General features: G+C 42.4%; 1 pseudogene; it reads left to right on the forward strand.

Annotated features, from left to right (window-relative positions):
* The window catches only part of LOC127226529 (aldehyde oxidase 3-like), an 84,028-nt pseudogene that overhangs the window by 47,380 nt on the left and 10,267 nt on the right, over positions 1–26,381 (forward strand).

Consider the following 26,381-nt stretch of genomic DNA (forward strand, 5'->3'; position numbering starts at 1 on the left):
TAACATTTCAAAATACAAATTTACAAGGTAAAATATAAGAAGGAAATGAAATGTGCTAAATATGCATGCTTGTGCAAGCACACATATAGCCGTGTGTTCCTACAATACTTGCTTTTATAGTCACAGCACAGTCATTCTGGGGAAGTTTAACACTCACATAGATGAGTCGTAGCTGAGTTTGCACAAGTGGCTCATTCACAGCTAAAGGCTGACCTTATCTGCTCTCTCTGCCCTAGCTCTACTGTGTTTCTGAGCTTCTAGCCTTTCTTATGTCTGCACAGCTCTATAGACATTACGTCTTTGATTTCAGGCCCTTCAGAAACAGCATAGCTTATCCTGAGTATACAAATACTAACTCCTTTATCATCAAGTTACACAGCCCTGCAACATCACTCACTATCCAGGATGCTGTAGCATGCTATGCTGTGGCCACACTCTTCTACCCATTTTTGCAGGAGTTTCCAGTTTTTAAACTCCACCCACGGTGCATGGTCCCCCTGCATCCACCCTCATGTAGCTACAGGCTGAGTTGTTACCAGCTTCCCTCTGGTTCACTTGAGACTATTTCGAGAGTCATAGCAGGCTCAGATTTACCTTCATGTCTCTTGGTCCACTGATCAGCTCTGCAGGCCTGACTTGGAATCATGTAATATTTCCTTTTACATAGTGCATAGTTTCTGTCTCTTCTGCCAGCTTATTTATATAAGGTATTAGTGCTCAGTGCTAAGGGACCCTTGGTAGGATTACAGAGGCTGCTACACACCAGGGAATGAAGAGCTTAGTGTGGCTGTTTGTAATGCAAGCTATCATTCATTAATTTTGAAAAGTGGTGCCAATGTATCCTTTCAGCTGGCACGTTGCAGGCATCCATAGCATTTTCTGTGACTGGCACTCAAAAGAGATAAATACATTTCTAGTGTAGGCACTGAGAAATGCTAAGGAAGCTCTTCAGTAAATGAACTTCTTTGCTAAGCCTGTGTATTCTGTTTCACCTTCTTGGGGGCCTGTGGCCTAATACTCACAGGAAATGGTAGTTCAAACCTTGGGCAACCCAAAGAATAGGATCAACTGCCTTGTGAGAAGGGTTGGTGAAGCCTTCGGAGGGAAAGCAAAGCAAACCTGGGCTCCTGGCAGCCCTGGCAGCTGTCGCAGCACAAAAGTGAGTGGATCTGTGAGCCAGGCACCCAGATGTGGCCCCTCCCTGTCCCGCTTCTTACCCTCAGGTTCCAACAATTTCTAGGGCTTTCTTGGAGGTACTCCTAACTTATGCGGAGGGGTTGTATATGTAGCCTCACCGTGAGACCACTGCACAGGGAACTCGCTTGTCTTCTGGCTTTCCAATAGAGTCTGTAGTAGCATGGGGCGGGCTCTGCCTCACACTCCTGCTGGGTTTTCAAGAGCAAGTGAAACACAGCTCAGCTTGTCTACAGCTTTCATCAAGGCATAGGCAAAGGCCCAGAGTGATGGAAGGACACAGGGAGTGAATAATTGGATGTTACCCATGTGAGTGGGTACTCTTTAAGGAAAAGGATACCTGCTAGTGCATTAAAAATTTAGTGTATTTAGAAGGAAAAAACAAACAAACAAACAAACCAACCGCTGGCAACCGGGCTTCCTGGAAGAGCTATGTGGCCAGGGACTGCAGCAGGAGACTTGCTTTTCCCAGAACGCTTAAATTTTTTAAGCTGTCATATGTGCACGGATAATCTATGAAAAATAAATATTATGGCTATTACTAAAGCACAAGGCAAGAAAAGAGTTCTGATGGAATGATGGAAGGGCCAGACCACAAATCTTGTATCTCTAAGGGAAACCTGATGTGCTCCCAGATAATCTAGAATCTAGGGAGAGTAACCAGGATTCACAACACACACACACACACACACACACACGCACACACATACATTATCTCTGGCACCACGATCCTACAAAAGGACACAATAACAAAGATACAAACCGTATGCTCCATTTTAGTAATCCCAACCATACTTAAGTGGACTATGATGGTAAGAGCTTCATAAATGGAATTCTTAAGTGAATTATTGAAGGAAAAAAGGGCGGGTTGTTATGATGGAGGCGTGCCACTGGACGTCTATTTTATTGGTACCGCTATTTTATCATTATGTGTGCATGAGGTAAATGTGGGGCACGAATGCTCTATCATGTGACACTCAGGGAACCACTTTAGAGTCTGTTCTTTCCCTTATGTGGATTCTGGGATCAAACCCAGGTTGCCAAATTACATTAAAGCGCCTTTTCTCGCTGAGCCATTTCGCCAGCCTCACCCATGACGTTTTCTGAGAAGGTGGCATGTGATACTCGCCTGGCTCTGAGTAGACTGAAGTTAGAAATGGCCAGAGAAGACTCTGAAATTCCAACTGTGATCATCTGGGTACAACAAAATTAAGGCTTAGCCAAAGGAACACTTATTAAAAGAGGAGAATTAGACATGTTGTAGGAGAAGAACAAATGGCCTGATTTAACATGAATTGGTATTTGAATGAAGACTGCAAGGAATTAAAATATATAACTGGACTTGCATATTAACTAGACCAGAGGTTCTCAACCCGTGTGTGTCACAACCCCTTTGGGGGTCAAATGACCCTTTCTTAAGGGTTGCATATCAGATGTCCTGTATATCAGATAAATTACATTATGATCCATCACAGTATAAATTACAGTTATGAAGTAGCAACAAAAGTAATCTTATGATATGGAAAATAATGATATGTCATCACAACATGAGGAACTGATTTAAAGGGTCTCAGCAATAGGAAGGTTGAGAACCACTGAACTAGATAGAGACATCACCAACATAAATAGAGTGTGGCTACAAGAGGGAATAATAAAGGATTCACACAAGTCCCCATCTTCAGAGGGTTTTAACTTCCTAAACTACTCTGAGGGGGCAATCTAATTCACAGCTGTTGACCTTTTCTAAAACTTTGGAGTCGGGTCCATAGCAGCCACAGGCATGCTGGACTGTGTCTTCAAAGAGAGGTCCTGCAAAAGAACTTCCATAGCCCATGGGCAGCTTCCCATCACACCATCCATCGGGAGGCAGCATGAAACTCAGCACCCTCCCTCCTGGGAGCAGCTGCATGCCTACTCTTTCCCCTTTTGTAGATGCAACAACAGTTGTTGCTGGCATTCTACAAACCTGAACTCAAATCTCCAATCTGTTGGAACTGTGTTTCTGTTTCTTTCTCCCTAGGGCTGGCTGCCCAATCCATTTTGTTCCAGAGTGTGGGGATGATATGTTGATAACTAGAGGGCGTCACCCACTATTAGGGAAATACAAGGTAAGTGGATAGCAAAGCCAACCACAGGCATGCCTCTTCAAGAGCCTGAGGCTTGCAGCTCCAGATCTTCAAAAATCTCTGCTCAGCTACACAGTGTATCGAGAGATCCCACAGAGCCATTGCATCTGGCCTGAATCCCAGAGTGATAGCACCTGGCTTTGAGCTATCTCTTGTTTAAAGTCAATAGTTCTTATCTGAGAGTTTCCTAAGGATTCCAGAGGCTTTGCAAAACTCAACCATGTGAGAACTTGGCAAACCAGGAGGTCTCCTGGCTGAGAATTGCTTAGGCAAATGGGTCTTTGAAACAACTGCAGATAAGAGGTTTTGATAATGCACAAATTGCTTGCTAAAGTTGTAAATTGTGTAACAATGTAAAGACCTTTTGCAAAGCAGGCAATGGTCAACCAGTTCACCAGAAGCTGGCTCACCCTGCTGCTTTTGCTAAGCCCAAAATTTATCTTGGAATGACCCCTTTTCTTCAATGTACCCATGCAAAACAAAACTCAAATTGCTGGAAAACTATGCAAGAAGGGAGCAGAGCCATTTGGTGTTCCAGTAGATGCTGCCAGAAAGTGATGAGGACCAAGTCTCTCTCTCTCTCCCTCTCTCTCTCACTTCTGTATCACTTGAATGCTGGGACTGCAGGTGTGAACCCCCTGTGGATCCAGTCAGCAATTAGAGTGTGGCTACTGGATCAACAGCAGCAGTGTCACCTGGGAATTTGCTAGAAACAGAGATCCCCAGCCCCAAGTCTACTGAACCAAACACTGTGAGGTTGGACTCAAGCCTTTCAGGCCGTGGTGACAGACATGAAGCCTTGAGTGGGTGACCGCTTTTTCCCTGTTGGCATGCCCTGGGGCACTGTGGCTTAGGAAGGTAGAATGGGTATGCCAAAGCAAATGGCAGACACTGAGTTTGACCCTAGGCAGGTCAATTCCCCCACCCACACTTTTGGCATTCACACATCATCCACTTGCTCTGTTCAAGTTCTCAGGAAATCGTATTCATATTACAAAACTCACAGGGGCAAATGTTTAACTCTTCACAGATTGGCTTTGTGGACAGTGGGAAAATTAAGGCAGCAGACATCCAATTTTACATCAATGGAGGCTGCACACCAGATGATTCTGAACTGGTAGATGGCTTGAAAGAACACCTGGGGTCCCAGGTCTTGGTAATGAGCCATTTGGTGTAAGCTTGGTGTCATAGAGTGTTAGCATGGATGGTCTGTTGTGTTGGGTCCACTTGCCCCTCCTTGGCACATGCTATAAACTGTAAGGATGATTCAGGATGCTTCCAGATCTCCACCATTCATTGCCTATGAGGAGTCAGGGAATGGTAAGACACTCTGACTCTGAGGTACCCTGTCCAGGAGAGTGCCGGAGGCTCAATTTCCACCCACAATGCTCCAGAGCCTAGGCGTGACCCTTTGATGAATGTCTTGAGTTGATCTCCAGAAGTTCCCAGAGGAGAGCCGAGTCTTCCATTCCTCTCCTTCCAGTGTCCTCCTCTGGGCAGGCTGAAGGCTGTCAGGGAAGCGCATGCTGACACACGGAGAACAGGGCTGTGAGTTTGTCTCAGGCAGATCTCCTCTTTATGGCAAGGGAAGCTTCCAGCCCCCCACCCCCCCACCCCACCCCCGACACCCAGCTTAGAGCCTCAGCCTCACCTAGCTGCTGTCCAGACTCAGCAGCTTCTACAGTGTTTCGTTATCCAAAACTCACAGGCGTCTTCCAGGCCTGTCACAATCTAATCCTTTAACCACGGATATGAGGACATCACTGGCTGGATTGGCCTTTCCCCCCTTTCTAAATCTTTCTATCAAGTCTAAAGGCACGTCAGCTGCCTTGTAAAGTAGGACCCCAGAAGTATGTTGAAACTGGGGGTAGCATCTCTTCCTCCTTCTTTGGAGAGGAAAAAAATAAATAAATAAAACTTGTTAATATTTAGTAGTTAAAAACAAGCAAAGAAACCATAGAGTCAAGCGCACAGCCCTATACGGTGGTGGCCAGGGAATGAGTGTGACAGTGATTTCTGGCTATGCCAAGAATGGATGGAGTTAAGAAATCCACCTCAGAAGGACTTGTCTTCATCCTTCCAGGACAAGGAATCTGACTGGTGCTTAGAATTTTACCTTGGGACACTTTTTCAGGTGATAGAATATGCCTTGCTCAAACTAGAAAATGCTTACAAGATCCCTAACCTCCATGTCTGTAAGACCAACTTGCCATCCAACACAGCATTCTGGGGATTTGGCTTTCCCCAGGGGCATTTGTAACAGAGACCTGGGTGTCAGCTGTGCCAGCCAAAGGCCACTTGCCACCAGAGAAGGTAAAAGGAACAATTGTTTCAAAGACCTTAAATAGAGGAACACCCCATTCTCAACTTCCTGCACCGTTGCTTCTCAGGTGCTTCATTGGATGCCATGCTAACTATGAAATAGTCTATTGCTCGTCTCTGTTAGGGGTCACCTTCTGAACAAACAATTGACAGGACAGTTCATATGTAAGAATTTGACCCAGAGAACCTGATAAAGTGCTGGGAGACGTGTATGGAAAATTCTTCCTACTACAGCAGGAAAAAGGCTGTGGAGGAATTTAATCAACAGAGCTTTTGGAAGAAGAGAGGTATCGCCATCATCCCCATGAAATTCTCAGTTGGATTTCCAAGGACATTTTATAATCAGGTATCTTTCAGAAATGCTTAAAACTAAAAAATATTTTCCAAGTGCATGTAACAAAAGCTCTATTGGTAATAACACTTAAAACAGTGGCTCTCAACTTTCCTGATGCTATGACCCTTTAATATAATTCCTTTATACACTATGGTGGCCCCCCAACCATAAAATCATTGTCATTGCTACTTCGTAACTGTAATTTTGCTACTGTTATGAATAGTAAACATATCTGATCTGTGACCCCTGTGGAGGGCTTGTGACCCACTGGTTGGGAAGCATTGTGTTGGGAGATAACTCCAGAGGCTTGGGTACTTACTTGTTTGGCGGGTTTGTTCATTTGGCTCTCATAGCTACTGTACAGATGGTTGAGCAATTACTGATAAGAGATCTACAGTTCTGTGTACTTCCTTAAACCCAATCCATGACAAACCTTATGTAACCTCAAAGCACTACTTCTGGAAGCCATCTGGCACCCCAGTACCTGCCCTGCTCTACCTCGGTGATGCTTAAGTCTTACCGGCAAACAATGCTTAAGTTTAGCTTCCCTTAAGGGTTCCTCATTCCAAGCTACTGCCTAAGTCCTTGTTTGTGCCATCTGCCTGTTCTATAGCCTAGCACATGCCTGCCTAGATGGATGCATTGTCCAATGGGTAGGAGAACAATCTATGGGTGGAGACGTTATTACATCAATAAGAAAGTAAAAGGATTTTCATGAATATTCAGCTGTTCTTTATAATCTTCTTGAAACTATTCCCCAAGTTATAGAAAAAAGTGAGCTGAGGTTTTGTGTCACCCCTACACAGGCAAAGTAGACTCGCTGGATTATACACAGAAAACCCACCACTTCTGTCAGTAATTTGTTGTCATGGCCTGTAGGTTTTTCATAAAGATACATTTCACCTTGGGAGTGTAGAATAGCAAAGGCTAACAATGAGTCGTTTAAAATCAATGCCATCAATGTAGGTCTTACGTTTGTATGTTGTTAATTTTCCTTTTCTTAGAGCATACTTGATGTTTACTGTCTTTGTATATAGCTTTGTATCAAGCCTAAATCTTTTCTTTAGACTAAAAGGGGAATTGTAGTGAGATACCCACCTCACCCACACCTGTTGAACTGACCGTGTCCATTGAGGTGTGGGAACAGGTGTGGATATGACTTGGGGGAACTAGGTCTGGGGTCCCTGACCCCAGCACACGCTCTTGCTTCCTGATTGGACACAGAGAGCATCCCAAGGCATCCTTGGGATGGGAACCTGCTGGCAGTCATCTGTTTCTGGTGTAAGTGATTTCTCCCCTAATAAACATCCATCTGCCCATTCGATTTTCAAGATTCTTATTTATCCATGATACATCAAGATCATGCAAAGACAAAGCCCCCCAAAAGGCAGAGTCAGCAGAATTTTAGAACAATGTTTTATGATAATTGAGATTTGTAGGACTTCATGAGAAGAAAGATGACAGTATCTGTGGGTTCTCTGCTCAGTATTCATGGGCTCCTTGACCACAAGATGAGACTTGAGAAGTCATGTTCCCTTCCCATGGGTGGCCCCCCGGGAGAGAGCAATCCTATGTTGCAGTGCCTGCAGCTAGGTCATGTGTTTGCAGCAACTCTTCTGCTGTCTTTGCATCTTGCCAATAAATGTTTTGGAAACATAGCATCACTGGGCCATTTAACTGCACCCCAGTTCATAATGGAAAGCAACCACTAATCTCAGAGAAGACAATGACTAGTTAGCTATTCAAAACCCATATTACTAGACACTACCCATGTTGTGCCCATGGTTACTCAACTCTGATTGGCCCTGTCTCCGAGATAACCTTAGCTGCCCCTCTCAGAACCTTTGGCTTATCCTCCCTGGATAAGCCTCTACTTGCTCAACACATTCTTTGCCCCACTCTTTGAAAGAGGATAACATGAGATCACAAATTATATCCACTTTAGAGAATCTATTTTAATGAGGGTTTCTTGAGGTGCCACCATGAAGAGACACCATAACCATAGCAACTCTTAGAAAGGAAAACATTTAGTTGAGATGGCTTGCAGTTTGAGAGGTTTAGTCCATTATCATCATGGCGGGACGTGATGGTGTGCAGACAGACAAGGTGCTGGAGAAGGAGCTGAGAGTTCTACATCTTGATCCTCAGATCAGAAGGAGACTCTGTCCACACTGGGCATATTTTTGAGCATAGGAGACCTCAAAACCCGCCCCCACAGTGACACACTTCCTCAAACAAGACCATACCTCCTAATAGTACCATTCCCTGTGAGATTATTACATTCAAACTGCCACGTTCTACTCCCTGCACTCCCATAAGCTTGGAGCAATATCATAATGCAAGATGCATTTAGTCCAACTTCAAAAGTCCCCATAGTCTTATCACAGTCTCAACAATGTTTGAGAGTTCAAAGTCTCTTCTGAAATTCATGCAGTCTCTTAACTGTAATCTCTTATACAATCAAAATCAAAAAGCATACCACATATTTCCAACGTGTGATGGCACAAGATATAAGCCACCATTCCAAAATGTAGGGAAGGGAACATAGTGGGGAAATACTGGACCAAAGCAAGACTGAAACCATCTGGACAAACTCCACACATTATCTCCATGTGTGATATCAAAGGATTTTCAGGTCTCCAACTCCTTTCAGTTTTGTTGATTGCAAAACACATCTTTCTCTTGGGCTGCTTCCACTCCCTGTCAGCAGCTTTCCTTGGCAGGTATCCCACAGCTCTGCCATCTCCAGCATCTTGGGGTCTCCAAGGCAATCCAGGTTTCACCTTCACAGCTTCACAGCTTCTCTGGGTCTTCATGCAGGGACACCCTTGACACATGCCTGGCTTCAGCAACTTTATTCCATAACCCCTTTCTTCTAACCTTGACTCTAAAGCCAGAACCACATGGCCAAAGCTGTCAAGTTCTGTTGCTTGCTGGGGCAGGAACGTAGCCTTTTATTCAATTACATATTCAGATTTCTGGTTTTGATGGTTTCCTTCACTGCCTAAGCTTGGCTGACCTGGAACTTGCTCTGTAGACCAGGCTGGCCTCAAACTCAGAAATCCACCAGCCTCTACCTCTAGAGTTCTGGGATTAAAGACTTGCACCACCACACCTGGCTCTGAGCTTTTCTTTAATCCTTTCACAAGTTGGAAGTTTAGCTGGGTAGGTTCTTGCCCTGAGGTCACCACTCCCTTTATTCCATTTCTTAATCCGTGTCTCTCCTTAGCTCCATTCCACTTACTGGTGTCCCTTGTCTCCTCAAATTGTACATTTTGCATTTGTTGTTGCTGTTGTTGTTTAGCTTGCTCCTTTTCATTATAAATCTTCATTGAGTTAACACTAATAGCCACACAACAGTCAATACTAGGCTATTTTGAGATTTTTTTTTTTTTCTGCCTTAGGCATACTCTTTGTTCAAGGGCATAAAAACAGCCACATTATTCACCAAAATATCACAAGGACAATCCCTAGGCCACATGTTAATATTCTTCTCTTCTGAAACCATCTGATCCAGAATCACACCATTCCATGTCTTCCATGTTCCTACTCCATTAAGAAGTGCTTAAAACATCCCACTGCTTTCCTAACCCAAAGTCCAAATTCCTCCAACAAAAGCATGACTGGATCTATCACAATACCCCAGTCCCTGGTACCAACTTCTGTAGGTAGAGTTTATTCTGCTTGGAAAAGACGCCATGACCATAGCAACTCTTCTTCTTCTACTACTTTTTAATTAATTAATTAATTGCTTTTTCAAGACAGGGTTTCTCTGTGTAGCTTTGGAGCCTGTCCTGGAACCCACACTGTAGACTAGGCTGGCCTCGAACTCACAGAGATCCTCCAGACTCTGCCTCCTGAGTGTTGGGATTAAAGACATGCCACCAGTGCCTGGCCCACAGCAACTCTTATAAAGGAAAACATTCCATTGAGATGGCTCGCAGTTTCAGAGGTTTAGTCCATTATCACCACAGAAGGACATGGTGGCATGCAGGCAGACATGGTGCTGGAGAAGGAGCTGAGTGTTCTACATCTTGATCCTCAGGCAGCAGAAGGAGACTCTGTCTACACTGGGTGTATCTTGAGCATAGGAGACCTCAAAGTCCATCCCACAGTGACACACTTCCTCCAACAAGGCCATACCTCCTAATGGTGCCACTACCTATGTGACAGCCTATGGGGGCCAATGACATTCAAACTACCACTATACATACATACATACATACATACATACATACATACATACATAATTGGATGTGTAGTGATTACTTTACACATGGGGTACTCTGTTCTAAACACAGTTGAAAAGGTCTTTTCATTTTAGTGGGAGGGGAAATGCTGTCTCCTCTCTCTTCATCCTCCCTTTATCTCCAACCACAACATTACTAATGTTATTTGTTCCAAAAACATGGTTCTACTTATTTCTTCATATCACTCTCCTGTGCCAAATAATTGTTGTACCCAAAATCTGAACCCCCAAATCACCAAGAGACCCATTCTAATGCAAATGCAAAGATTCTTTTATTACTAATGAGTTAACTGACTTAACCCGGCTCCCTCATCTGCTCAACATGGCAGCTGGTGTGAGAAACCTCGAGGCAGGGAATTTATTGGAGTGTGCAAGGTGAGTGTCTAGGGTTAAGCATCAGTCCTAGGATTGGTGAACTTCTGGGCTTGGACAAACTGTCCTGTGTTGATTGGTCAACCATAGGCCCTCCATAGGCAGTTGCTATGTTCTGCACATCAATGTTATACCACTTTCATCGTAAAGCACGTGAGCTAACTTCTGATTGGTTCCTTGCAACATGGAGGGTATCTGACCTAGGGCAGCTCCTGCAAGGTCAGAAGGCCAAAAACCAAGCAAATGTGCTGAGTCAGGGCCTTTGTCTTGCTAGGCCTTTTCTGCAGCCTGTCATGGCTGCTTAAGCAGGGGACTGGGTGAGAGTCTGGTCCTTCAATAATCATAAGGAAACATTCACAGAGAGATACAAGTGTTCTATGATGTCACATCTTTGAGTGAGAATGTTCTTCTCCCCTTCCACTTTCTCCCCTATCAATGATGATCAACTTGAAAGTGACAGCATTGAGCTAGGTGGGAATATGGGGGCAGCTGGCTATAAAAACTTTCTTGCTTCCCTTGAAGGGCCATATCCCATCAGAAGCCACCTTAGTCACCGTCTCTGATCAGCACCTTCCCCCAGCACCTGCTGGGCGATTCATTGATGACTTTGACCTGGATGGAAATTTGCTGTTGGAAGGTCTGGTTGTGTACCTGCACTGGAATGTTTGATGGCAGTGTGTCCTTGGCAATGACTGGTTCTCATCGTCATTTCCTCATCTGAGAAATGGAAGTGGTGTAATATCCATCATTTCTGTCCTGAGGCAGCTGACAGTCCTAGGGCAGGAGTATATGGCATGGCAAAACTTCCTGTCCAAGGGCAGTGAACCCACGGATGAGACACATACACACAGGTAGCACAGATTCACTCCATCAATGGAGCAGCACCCACTTCCCTATGATTCACAAAAACTCTGGGAAATTCCACCAAATAATAATGGCTAAGTCAACAGGTATAGGGCAAACCTGAAACATTGTCAGGTCAAAATAGCCTTGAGGAAGTTGTTCCCAGCCCCTGGGCCAGAGGGTGAGGTGAGATTGGAGTGGGGGATTCCTACAAGCATATACATGGAAGAAGAGTGCTGGTTCACATGTGCTAAGTGGGAGCTGAGAGACGGCTCAGCATTGAGTACTCACTACTCCCACAGAGGACCTTGGGCACCAGGCATGTACATGGGACACGTGCATGCAGGCAAGACTCATATGCACAGAAAATAAAGACAAATAATGTTTTTAAAGAATATTCTGGGCTGGCAAGATGGCTCAACTGTTAAAGGCTAGTCTCACAAGTAAAAAACGTAAGATCGTGCTAACTAGAAAAATAATTAATACCATAATACATTTGCATTAAGACAAACCACATTCACTGCTAGAAACTTTTCAAAGCAACCTCATTGACATATAATTTATGTGCCATAAAATTCAACCTTTTACCATGTACCATTCTGCCAGGCAAACCTTGGATTCTGATGTAAAATCAAGGCCAGCATAGGCTACATAGCAAAATTCTGTCTCAACAATAACAAAAGAGGAATAAAGGAAAGGAAAAAGAAAACAAAGTGTGTGTAATTTTGTCACAGAATTAAGCTGTTGTTACCACAGTCTAGATTTAATAGTCTCTTCCCTCACACATTATACTCATTATAACTGCTGGAAATTTACCTGGTGAGTCTTTTTAAAATATTGTGTGTAGGGACTGGAAAGATGACTCAGCAGTTAAGACCGTGCTAGCTGCTCTTCCATTCGACTCAGGTTCAAGTCCCAGCACCAACATGAAGGCTCAGGACCATATGTAACTCTACTTCAGGGGGCCCACACATGCACAGACACACATGCAAACAAAACACCATGCACATAAAGTAATAAATAATAATAAATTTATAAACAGTGTTTGCTGATATTTTATATATATACATATACATGCATACACACACACACACACACACACACACACACATATATATATATCAGAATGAGATCTGAAGGTATGTACAAAAAAAAGTGCAAACAACAAAAACCTATGCAAAACAGTCCTCCTTTGGAAACTTTTAAAGTAAAAAGTGTAGACCATATATATAAATACATATTGCGGTTAAATAAGGATCAGGATAAACAAATAGGCCAAATAGATGTTTATTCAGGGAGAAATAACTTACAACCTAGACAGATGAACATCAGCAAGTTCCACTGGGTGCTCTCCTGTCTGAGTCCCACCAGCAAGAGAGCATTCCCCGGTTCCTCCTCAGACCTCCTTCCACAGGTCCCTTCCGCCCATGGCTCCACCCCCAATGGGCGTGGTCAGTGCCACAGAAGGGGACAAAGTAACTATCTCACTTGGTTATAAATGGTTAATGATCACAGCCAATTCTTTTTAAAGGTAAAAAGGGGATTGTGGTGTAGATATGAATACTTTGTTTTGGAATAGAATTTCATTTATTGATACAAATTAAGGTCAATAAGGTGATATGTATATTTCTCCTCTTGTTTAGGTATTGTGTTTATTGAGCTCAGTTAGAAATGTAATGTATAATGTAGTACAGATTATAGATAATTACCTATGATAGTCAAAGCTTAGAGTTTAGTTAGGTTTTTCAAGATACACAGAGATGTATTTAAGATAGATAGGAATTCTTCAAACCTTTCAAAGACCTACAGAATATGGCATTTAAAATGGTTTAGGGTTTTCCTTGGCAGTGAGACATAATTGCTCCTGGCAACACCACCTGCGTCAAAAAGGAAGGTGGACATTGAAGAAACTCATTATGGAGTTTACTTCCAATATGGCAAGACAAGCCTTTTAGACAAGATACTGCTCTTGTCTGGACTGCTTGACTTTATACTGTATAAACTGGACATGCAGGACCCACAGAAAAGTGACTGCTGATTGAAGATGGACATTGCTACAGAGTTCCTGCTTCATGGAAGAATCTGCCAGACAGACACAAAAAAAAGTGACTGACAAACTGCCAATACAAAAAGACAGTTTAAAGTTTCCTGCTTTGCTAAAGAGTCTGCCAGACACACTATGGCCTATGGGCTGAAGATGGAAGATTGCAGAAGAACTTCAGGTGACTGAGGTGACTGACAAGGCGAGATGTCTCTGTCATTTCTAGAGTTTATATACTATCCTTCTGTGGTCTTTGAAGGAGTTAAAGACAGATAGTTATGGTTATAGTTTTCCTTAGTTAAGCTTAAAGATAAGTTACATATAGGACTTTAGACTCACAAATATAGGATAAAAGAATAGTTTCTTTTAATCTTGATAAATGTTAATGGACTAAATATTATTAACTGTGATTCTTATTTGATGACTGTTGTGTGATATATTTTACTATGTTAAGGTTAAAACCCTTCTTTTTATTTAGACAGAAAAGAGGAGATGATGGGAAATGCCATTATGTATATATGTTTCTCATAATGGTTAATGAATAAAGCACTGTTGGCCAATAGGAAAGTAAGATAGGCAGGACTAGGAGACAAGGAGGAAAGAGGAAGTAGTAAGAAAAGTCAAGATGGAGAGTCTGGGGAAGGCAGAACCGCCAGCCACCTCTCCCTGGTAAGACCGCGTGGAAATACATAGAAATGGGTTAATACTTAAGTCAGAGCTAGCCGATAAGAAACTAGTACTGGGCCAACAGAATTATATCTAATACAGAGTCTCGGTGTATTATTTGGGGCTGGCGCAGCGGCGGGACCAGACCAGGTGGCGGGAGGAAAAACCGTACTCCTTACAAATACATACATACATGTGTGTGCATGTGTATAGGAATATTATAGAGATATTAAATAAAGATATTAAAATAAGTGAAGTGGATATAAATATGTAACCTAGAACAAAAATCTAAGATGAAAGGAAAGGTATAGACCCAGCACCCCCAAGACCAAGTTCTTAGCACAAAGGAGATTTATTTGTACCAGAAGGACACAGGTCAGAGAAGAAGAGACAAAGACATGAGGTAGAGGATGATGGAGAAGGGGAAGGGAACAAGGTAAGAGGGGCAGGGATATTTGTCCCAGAGGACAAAGCGCTAACTCCAGACACAGGAGACAGACCTCACAGAAGTAAGCAGGACAAAGGGCTAGGGGCCAGGTACAACTTTCAATCACACGTCCAGTGAGGCCCCTCCGGAAACTTTCCACATCTCTCACAATAACACCACCAACTAGGACCTAAACATGAACCACTAGGGGTTATTTCGTATTCAAACTACAACATCTGCAAAATGTCTCCCGATGCTTTTTTTCTAGAAGTTTTAGAAGGAAGGGAGCAGAGCACCAACTCTCGGTGTCTCTCTACCACCCAAAACAGCAGGCAACAGAGCAGCATCTAGCACTGTGAACTCCACCTTTGCTTAGTGTATTTCAAGAACACCCTAAGGCATGAACGTCACAATGGCAAATAACAAAGCCTCTTTGGCTGAAGTATCACTTGGAGTACACAACAGAATATGGCCCAGTGTTCCCAGGCTCCTGTGAGCATCCTTGGAGGGCAGAGGGGCTCAGGGAGGAACCTCAAATGAGATGGCCATGTCTTGATTTCTGTGTCAGAGCAAGCAGGTTAACTACCAGAACACGTCAAACATAGACTGACTTCATCCCTCCACCCTCATTTCACTTTCCATGCAAAGCTCCAATGTGCCAGTAAACCCCCCCCCACACACACACTCATATACACACACTCTCACACACATACACACACAAAGACATACACATACTCTCACACACATACATACACATATACACACACACTTATACATACACACTCACACACATATACACACTCATACACACACATATACACATACACACACACACACACACACACGTATTCGCACAAAGGACACCATAGATTTCCCTCTAGGTAGGACAGAGAAGCCTTGTTGCAACAATGGCCCTGGTGTCTGAAAGATGACAAATGTGACCCCTGAAAGGAGACAGACTTTTCCAGTCTAGTCAGTTGAACTTGATATCCATGATTCTAGCTCCTTGGCTCCAAGTTCCGTGTCCACACACTTTGACGGGTACTTCTGGACTAAAGCAACTGAGATAACAGCTAGTATTATGGCAACCTAATATGAAGCAACCCTCTGACATAGATATCAGTTAGAGTATCAACATCATCCAAGCCAAGGCTCTTTGGAGGTCAAAGGGAGTCCATGATAGCAATACAAGGTGTCAAGCTCAGGTGGGACTTGGCCTGGGAAAGTGGGGGGGGGGGTTATGTTCACCCTTTATGGATATCTTCAGTCACAGATGAGATCCCTAAGGCATGGAAAGTAAGCACTCAAACTCTAGACACATTTTACTGCACACCACATTGCCTTTCTGTGTGACCTCATGAAATACCCAATGTAGGAGCCGCATTTGTGTTCGTTTCCCTGGGTAGTGTTTTCCATAGCTTTGCTCGATATTTGGCAAATAGCAAATGAAACGTTGACACAGAAACAAATTAAGTGTGACTAAACTAAGAGAAGAGGACTGCATTTTGCATTGTATCCCTCCGAGCCCCCCTCATCTTCTGTGGTGACTCCCAAAATTCCACATCAGCCTCATTACCACGGGGATGACCAGGGCCTGACCCTAGCCCAGACGTGGAGACAAACTACACGAAGCATCTGAGGGAGGCAGGGAGTGCAATGGCAAGTGCTGGGTGAGAGCAAGGTCGTGTGGAAGGCATTGCCCTTTAATTCTTGGTTGCTCTGCTGCTCTCTCCAACCTGCAGAATGCCTGCCAGATCCTCATGAAGTACCTGGAGCCCGTTATCAGGCAGAACCCAAATGGAAGAGTGGTGAGTGTCTGTTGTGACTGAATCCTGCAGAGCCTCCTGAGGACACTTGGTAGAAATGGCCATCCCACGGTACACTGGGTCCAACAGGGTCACTTCTCCCCTGGGCAGCGTAGAGCATGGAATAATCCCAGCTATCTAGGGACCACTTGTTAAAGTGTAGCTGCTTCTTCAGCGAGCTCTGGGTGCAACTCAGGGTCTGCACTTCTATTAACTCCTTAGCAGCCCCCACACTGCTGAACCATGCTTTAGGCAAGAGAGTAAAGGATGGATACAGATCTGAAATACACCTTGGGACATCTTGCTTTAGGCAAGGGAGTAAAGGATGGATACAGATCTGAAATACACCTTGGGACATCTTACCTGATGGACATCTCAGTCCCCTTGGAGAAGTTCCTCAGAGGTGGTGATGCTATTATTAAGGTAGTTTTGTAGATACATGGTTACTCTCCAAGGAAGGAAAAGCCTACACCGTTTAGTTCACTTTCGAAATTTTCCATTTAATGGGAGTCCTTGGAGGAGACGCTGCTGCATAGGGTCCGGTTTGAAAGCCCCCTTCAGTGAAGGTGACAACTGAAGCTACTTTGCACATACATGTTTCAAATATGCATGAAGAACACAGGGTGGGTATTCTCTGACTGCTAAATCTCATTCTTCTTTCAGAATAAACAATTCATGGTCCAGCTAAGAAATCTACCAAACCCATAGCGTTTAATTCAGACTATTGACAAAGGGAAGTTGGTAGAGAGTTTCTGACAGATGGAACCCGTTGAGTGACAGGATCATGTAACTTGTAATCTAACAAAGTTGCCTCATTTTTCACTGTTCCTTTGAAACGTGTGTGTGTGTGTGTGTGTGTGTGTGTGTGTGTGTGTGTTGGGAACAGGAAGGTGGAGAGCCTCCATCAGATTTTGCTTGGGGCCCCTAGACTCAAACTCCCACCCAAGTTTACCTTTCATTCCTTTTCCATTGGGCTATAAGTGGATCCACAAAACTAGTAACTTAGTCCCTTCAGAGAGAGTCAGAGAAGCCAGTCAGACTTCCCAAGCAGGCAGTGAGTACCCACCTGGCAGTATGTCCCATGCTCACCCTGCAAAGGTGTATTCCCAAGAGTAAGGTAACATGCAATGGCAAGTGGGTATTTCCTTTCTTGTGTCCAGCTGTGTATTGTCCTTTGAAAACAGTGTCCCTCTTTTGCAGGTTAATGAAGCTTTTACTCAGAGCATTAGCCTCTCTGCCACTGGATATTTTAGGTAAGAGCTGACCTGTGTCATCCTAAAGCCATTCCCTTTAGAACAGAAAAGGACTTAGGAAATGTGTGTTCAGTTGTTTATATTTTTACTGTGACATCTACTGCTTATCTTATGTTCACTGAAAGGTTTTCATTAGAGTGAGGAGCTATGTTATTATAAAGGTAGACAATTTTGAGATTAGCCCCAGTTTCCTAAATGCAATTTCTTATCACATTACATACAAATTATGTTATATACATCATATATAGCATATATGTGCTTATTATTATAACTTTCAGGGTTCCCTGCTAATGCTCCTATGAGTGGACAGCTCAAGGTATAGGACTTTGGTAAGCTTTCAGTTTCAGTATAGTCTAGCATGAACTTAATACCATGTTTTTGGTCCAGATATTTAGTATGACCCAGGATTTGGTGCTTCTAAATACTCTCATTTTTTTTCAGAAATCTTGACCTATCTCTTGTCATGTGGAATTTTACAGAAACTGTGAGTCAAGTCAGAGGCCAAAATAGTTCTATACAAATAGGAAGTTGTACAAAGTAAGCTAACATATTTTTAGACATCCTGAAGAGTACAGCACAAGCTAGACAGGTTATGGCTATGGTTATGGCTTTGGTTTGCCATGTGTTTGCCCAAAAAGTAAATAGAAGCTGAGTTCTTCTTTTGTAGATTGCCTTATGATATTTCATTTATCCAAGTCTGACATAGGGCTTTTTTAAAAGTTAAGTTGTGGAGAATCAATCCAAGAATCCTGGTATTAGAAGGACGACCATATTAAGGACAGAGTGCATCTAACAGCATCAAATAATACCTTTCTCACCTTGGTGGATGTACTTAGATATGTTTTGGATGGTAGCTGCCTTTGTTTATGAGGATTTAATGTCATGGAACCACACAATGCCTAAAACCATGATAACTCTCAGAAATATGGAATCTGAGTTTTTTTCAAGTGAGTGTTTGTAAGTGGGCCTGTTTATCAGGCTCTGCAAGAAAATGAGTCCAATGCTTTCATCTCTGATGAAAACTTGGCTCAAAGAAAATATTTCAAAGCTGGATAGCAAGGCTTGACTATAGGACCTGAATATTCATCCCCGTGAGACAACAAGCAGCATCAGTGGTCACCATCCTTCAGTGAAGAGGGCTGATCAGGCCACATGAAAACAGTCTTATTGACAGTTCACCCAACTCTCCTAGCTATCTCAGTTCTTTAGTGGGATTACAGGCCTTTTAACCCCATGACGGCTCAACATAATTTGCAAAGCAATGCTGCTGAATCAAAAATGAACTTGGGTCAGGCCTCCTGCAACAACATCATAGCAGTAACTCAAGAAAAGGAGATTGCCACCTGCCTCGAGATCTGAGAGGCTGTCATTTGAATTCATTCTAGCTTCACTTCCAACAAAAAGTACATTCCATGCCACAGTCCTTCAGCAACCAAGGAATTGTTTTTCAAAAGAAAACCGTGTACACTTTCTTCCTTTTCACAGTTGTGATTGCTTAGAATGATATTGGGCAGTGTCCCTTCTCCTCCTCCAGGCTAATTACTTCTCAGGATTCCCAATTTACCCCTGAAGCCAACTTGATTCTCCCCTCTGCACATTCTTAGAGAAAGCCTCGCTGACAAAGCCCGAGGCCTGACCGCTCTCTTGTCTTCTCAGAGGCTACAAAGCCGACATGGACTGGGAGAAGGGAGAAGGTGATATTTATGCCTGTTTTGTTTTTGGAGCCGCCTGGTGTGAGGTTGAAATTGATTGACAGGTGCTCACAAGGTAAGTGGCAAACATGTGCCACCAGCATAGTCAATGTGTCGTGAAGGTGATATGGCCTACCTTCATTTGCATATCACACACAAACATTTAATAGACAGCTACTCAAAAGTTAAAAGACACAAGGAAAACCGAATGCCTAAAATCCACCAAATGGGGCATCTTACCTCTCTCAGGTGGATTCAGCAGACCGAAGTGACTTAGATGAATGTCTAACATCCTCAAAGGAAAAAAAAAGTTTGGGATTAGGATCCAAGAAGCACAAATGAAAACAATCAATAGGATATACTTGTTGTAGAATTATTTTAGAGTATAGGTGACAATAATCTTCTCTGGCAAAAGCTACAAGGGGCTCTCAACTACCAATCTTCCTGGAAAGAAAGAGTGGGACATAAGAAACAAAGTTATGGAAGAAAACAATTGCCTTGAGACATAGCTGTGAGGCCATTAGTGCTAGTTCAATAGACACTCCATATAACACCAACTGCAGCTCTCAGACGAAGGAAGAGACAGCAGCCAGGCAGGAAGCTGCATCCTTTCCATCCCTTTGGCAATAGAACAGGAAGATTTTGGGTTTGAGGCCAGCCTGCACTACACAGAGAGTTCCAGGGCTAGCCTGGGCTACATAGTGACACCTGTCTCAAAAAACAAAAACTTAACACATGGGATGACTTGTTAATCCTAAAAGACAATCCCCTGCCACAAATTTTCAGCACAAAAAAAAAAAAAAAAAAAAAAAAACATGATTTTTTATAATAAATTTAAGTTAGAAACAATCTTATTTTACATATCAATCCTAGTTCCCTCTCCCTCCCATCCTCCCATGTCCCCCCATCCCATCCCCATCTACTCCCCAGGGAGGGTGATGCCTTCCAAGAGGGATCATCAGAATCTGTCAAGTCATTTGGGGCAGGGCCTAGGCCCTCCCCCACATCTCTAGGTGCAGGGAATATCCCTCCATGGGGAATGGGCTCCCTAAGTCCATTCGTGAACTAGAGATACACCCTGGTTCCACTGCCAGAAATGGATTTTAAAGTCTCTTCTACAATATTACTATTTTAAAGTAGCATGCTATATATTTTTGACATATTTAATTCTGATAATTTACTTTTTGTTGTCATTCCAAGCCCAAATGAAATACAAAGAGAACCTTTATTAAGCAAGGCAAAGAGATGAGGTGGCTGGATCTGAACCCAGCAGAAACAGCAACAAATAGCTTTTCAGGTGTTGTTTTTAAGAGGAGGGAGGGAGGTCTGTGTTAGAATGAGCTAGTACATGTTGCTAAGTTCTAATTGTGTATATTAACTAGGTTAGTCAAAATTATACATTTTGATTGCTGGACCTGATGTTTTGATGAGTGTTCTCATCAATGTATATAATTTTACAGCCTGGTTTCATGACCACTTTCCACGTTGTTACTTCATAACCATTATTTCAAGTGGCTATATAGTATTAGGATTGAGTAAGGAAAATTTTCACAACCTCAATTTTGTAGGAGGATGGGCTCATATCAGGTACTTGGGAACTTTAAAAATCCTAGCAGACTCTAGGTCATCACGTACTCACTGATCCCTGATTTGTATTTATCCCAAAAAGCACATCTTAATTAAAACATTTGCTATTTTTATGACCTTTACCAAGAGTAGAACTTTGTCGTGGTATTTTATAATCACCTTTTATGCCCTAATCAAAGAAAATAATTATTGTTTACAAAGTGGAATCTATTCTGCAACCATGTTTTGTGTGTGTGTATGTGTTTGTTCTCCACAGAACATTAGAACTGACATTGTCATGGATGGATCTTTCAGTATAAACCCTGCTGTGGACATAGGCCAGGTGGGCAATGCTTTGTTGGTGAGGTAATATCCAAATACTTCAAATGCTAACCACATTTTCACCTGCTCTGGATACAGACTGAAGGAAGCGATTCTATTTTTTGGGTATCACAAAATAGTTTTAATATAACCCCGATATTCAGTACATTACAATATGAACAAAGATAAGAGTCTCTTTCAGAATAACATTTACAGACATTTATAGTTCCTAGAACTGATTTTTTTTTAATTTGATATGTTTTGCCTGCATTCCTGACTCTGTGGATCATGTGTGTGCCTGGTGCCCATTGAGGCCAGAAGAGGGATTTATATCCCCTGGAACTGGCATTACAGAGAGTATGAGCTACCAGAGAGTTGTGTGCTGGGAATGGAACCGAGGTCCTCTGGAAAACACTGTTTTATTATTATTGTTATTGTTATTATTATTATTTATTTTGTTTTTTCTTGACTTTCATTTTTAAGAAGCTCGATTAAATTCAAATAGCTATTGAACTAAAAAAAATCATGATCAGGTGATGTTAAATTTTAGACTTTGGAATGAGGCAAAGGCCATAGAGGTGGTTGGATACAAGCCCATTGCTAAAGATATGTGCTGAGAAACCCCTGAAAAAGAGCAGATCCAAGACCTTGCTGTCATCAGAATGGACTCTCTGGCAACTAGAAAGAGAGCTGTCTTTCCATTCATTGAATGACTTTGGGGTACAAATAACTTGTTACAGGTGACGGACCACAGGAGCATCAGACATCTGTTTCTAAAACCACTGCTATGCAAATGACTTATCCAACCATTAAAGATAAGCATTGTTGTTTCCCCAACAAGTCCTGTTAGATTCTGAAATCTACCCAAGAGTTTCAGAAGCTGTTGTTCACACCTGCATGTAGAACATACAGAGAGCTAAGAGACCTAGATTCCAGAGGAAATCAGTCATTTAAAAGACGGCATCATTTGCTGATGCTTGGAAAATCAGCACATTATTTTAAAAGTGACATTCATTCATTCATTTCTGCGTTTCAAATTGAAGGGGCATTTGTTCAAGGTCTGGGACTTTATATTCTAGAGGAGCTGAAATATTCCCCCAAGGAGTCCTATATACCCGCGGTCCAAACTAGTACAAAATACCTTCAGTTTCCGATATCCCAGAAGAACTCCATGTGTCACTGCTGACACCAACCCAAAATCCAAAAGCCACTTACTCTTCTAAAGTAAGAACATATGGTCAGGCTTCAATCAGCTTGCCGTGTGTACATGTTCCAAACATTAACCAAAGAAAATGGACAGAGGAGTGATGACGTAGCTAGGTGGCAGAGCACTTGAGTGGCTCGCACAAGCCTATGTCCTATCCCCAATATCTCAAAAGAAAAACAGCTGGATTAACATCCTCCTCTGAACAGTAACTATAGAACTGGAAAACTGGTCACTGTTTATAAAGTGCAGAGGCCCTGAGAGGATGGAGCATGAAATGAGAAATGCAAATGAGACCAAAGCAGGATTTCTCAACTAAAGCCAGTTTCATACTTCTGACACTAGATCACAAAACATTTAAGCATGTTAACATAGTGAATAAGCTACTAACTTCTCAGCTCTGTAATCTGCCCTTCATCTCACCACACTATTTAAACAACTATCACAGGAATTCCCAGAAACCTCTTTAGCTCTTAACCTAGTTGGCATCTCATTGTATTTCCCTTACTGACCTCTTTATTAGTCTCCTGGGGGACCACAACACTTCCCTGTCCTGTGTGCATCTGCCTGCTCTTTGCTTTTTCTTACTTGTGACTCCTATTTCTCTGCCCAACTTTAAATGTCATTCTATAAATGCAGAACCTTGTCTAATAGTAAGTAAGTTGGCTGTGAGCAATGCAGAAACAAAGCTGTATTGGTCCTTTGTATCTTTCAGTCCCAAAGCAATGATTAAACATGAGAAACATATAGTAAGCATTAGATGGGTTGAATTGATTTTGTCTTTCTCTATCCAAACCACTTATGACGATCCCCAAAAATTATGCCATCTATCAGCTTCTGAGTTTACACAAAGGGGGGGGGGGGGAGAGACAGCAATATTGTGAACAGCCCAGGAGAGAATCATAAAACTAATTTACTAAATCACCAATTTAATAAAGTTTAATGAAAGATAGAAAACACCACAATGTTTTAATGATAAGGAAAAAGTTTATTTCTTGAATGTCATTTGTGCATATGCATATCACACACTGATGTATCCTAGAAAATATGACTTGTAGATATTACCATGGTTTATAATAAGAAGAAAGTTGGGGAAACACTGCTCTGAACAGTGCATATATTATTTCATGTCAGAAGTACTGTCAATATAATTTGTCCTTTAGCAACATGGAGTGAGGTATAACCTCCTCATTCAGCTTAACAAATGTCACAAGCCTAAGTCCACTCCAGAGTAAGTTCCAAACTAAATAACTAGTTTTTTGTTGGTTGATTGGTTGGTTGTTGTTTGGTTTGCTTTACTTTGCTTTTTCAAGACTTCAAGGTTTCTCTGTGTAGCCCTGGCTGTTCTGGAATTCACTTTGTAGACCAGGCTGGCCTCAAACTCATAGAAATCCTCCTGTCTCTGCCTCCTGAGTGCTAGGATTAAAGGTATGTACCACCACTGCCTGACTAGACTAAACAATTTTGATTTCATAATTCATAAATTTGAATGATTTAATACAAGGCTCCTGAAGAACTAGAGACTTGTATCATCACAGGTTGCTTCACTAAAGGAAAATTAAGTAGATCACAATCTATTTGCTAGGATCTGCTCTGGGAAAAGCCAATTCTTGTTAACTAGATGGCAGGAACCAGAGACAAGACATCATCCTGTAGAACTCTATGTACATGTTCACAGACCAAGCTGCTGAAGACCCTGCTCAGGGCCAGGAACATGGTCTGTAACCCCTCCACTTTCCTCTTCCCAGGAGGATGCACTATTCTTACCTGAGAAGATCAGTGGTGGCACATGGCTCTCCTGGATGGTGATAGTCTTTTGTAACCCTGGAATAATCTACCTGGTTGCCAAACTTGAGAGATTGTCACCTTGTGCAGTTTCAAGCCAGGGGGAGAAGGCCACAGGATGTTTCAACATTCTTGCTATGCTCCACCTGTCAAGTGTTGATTTTCAACAAAGATGAGTGTAGGTTAGAAGACACTTCCTAACATAGAACATTACCCATCATTGTCTCCTAGCTTCCTCCACCCCCCCCCTTACATTGTCCCCATTGGGGCTATACCAAAGAAGTACAGGGAGAACCTCCTCTGAGAGCTGGGCTTGTCACACTGTCCTTTAGCCATAGGTTTGGACCTGAGGAAAATTGGTCCTCTAAGAGTCTGTAGCTTTTATAACTTCATTCACATGTGTTACTAGACTTGGCTTCAGCTCATGTCTTGGGCACTTCTCCATAGTCCAGCACAATTGCACATTGCTTCACAATGAAGGTATGTTCCAAGAAATTTGCGTTAGGTAATTCAATACGGATATCATAGCATATATTCCATGAAATTAATTGGTGTGCATCAGTCACTTAATATGGCCCTTCTATGTACTTGGAAAACACAAGCTACATGAAGTTTCTGCACATATGACACAATATTGTAGCTCACAGTCAGCTTTTTAAAATATAAGTGTACTCTAAAATAGCAACAAAAATAAGGCTGACATAAACCAAAGAACATTGTTTATTATCAATTATATATTGTGTGTACTTGTACTGTTGTACTTTTTTGCAACTGGGAGAGCAGTATTCTGTCCAGATCAGTGTCCTCATAAACACAGACAACATATATTTCAATGGTGTCACCTCGTCATGATGACACTAAATCTTGAACTACCTTATGAGTATGGGGGAACACTGTTGCATCTCCTGTCCATCACTGATCACATTGTCATTATCCATGTAGGACTATACCGAAATCATGTATTTGCCTTATGCCAACCAGGAGAAAGGGGATGCCTTCTATAAGGCAGCGAGGGAACACTGCATAATAAGGACAGACAGACACCTGTAATATTGCTCAATACAAAATGGCAGCAGAATTCATTCTGGAACCTGAAAAGCAGGAAAAGTCAGGTGTTGGTGACTTAGTGTGTTTTATGTTGCTGTATCAGAATACTTGAGGCTGGGTAACTTATAAGGAATTCAAAGCTAGCAAAGTCTATAATTAACCAGCCACATCTGGTGGTGACTTCTTGATGCATTAATACCATGGCAGATGATATAATGTGGCAATACAGAGACAAAGGCCAAGCTCACTGTTATAGCATAGCTACCCCTCACAATGTATAGAGAGTGAGTTGTCCGCACCTGAACCTAGGAAAACATGTTCCAACAATGGTAACCAGTAGACATGACCATTGTGTGGGAGACACTGATACTAAATGCAGTAGGGCAAGTTATATAAAGTTTGGGAATGTGACCCAGTTTCATCCTTATAGGTTCCCCAGTATGTAAACTGTGACAACAAAAGTGCAGGCTTTGGAGACATGAAAGGTTAAGGACACTTCTCATGCACAAAGTTCGGCAGCGGTCTGTTCAAAGTCAGCTGAGGATGATGTTAGGTGCTATTGTCACTTAGGTATGCTCATCACTTGTGCATGGCTGTGACAATAATACCTGGCAGAGAGGACTTAATAAAAGCAAGATTTGTTTTGAATCATGGCTTCAGAAGATCTACTCCATACTAGTAGGAAGAGAGGTTCATGGTAGCCAGGGAGCCACGAAATAGGGGATCTGACTCTATGTTTGATTTTTCCTCTATCCATTCTTATTTTCTCTGAGTCCCCAGCCCATGGGACGGTGCAACCCGAGTTCAGACCTCTCTACATCTGAGTTAATCCTGTCTGAAAAAGTATTCATAAACATATCCAAAGATATGTCTCCCCAATTTTCTACGTGATTCTAATCCAGTTAGGTTGACAGTGAAGATTAGGCACTTCACTAATAAGCAAGAACTCATTATCCTTGACAGGTATTCACTCTTTCATTTATTCATTGGATATTTGCAAACATCTGACTGTGACAGTTTAGCCTTAATTATGAAAGATACAATCCCAAGGCTTTCCTGGTGGCTATAATGGACAGTCAGTCGTGTATCTGTGGCTAACTTGAGCCTCTTGAGGAGCCTTTGGTCACCAAGTGCT

Source organism: Phodopus roborovskii, unplaced genomic scaffold (genome assembly GCF_943737965.1).
Source record: "Phodopus roborovskii unplaced genomic scaffold, PHOROB, whole genome shotgun sequence".
NCBI classification, from domain to species: Eukaryota; Metazoa; Chordata; class Mammalia; order Rodentia; family Cricetidae; genus Phodopus; species Phodopus roborovskii.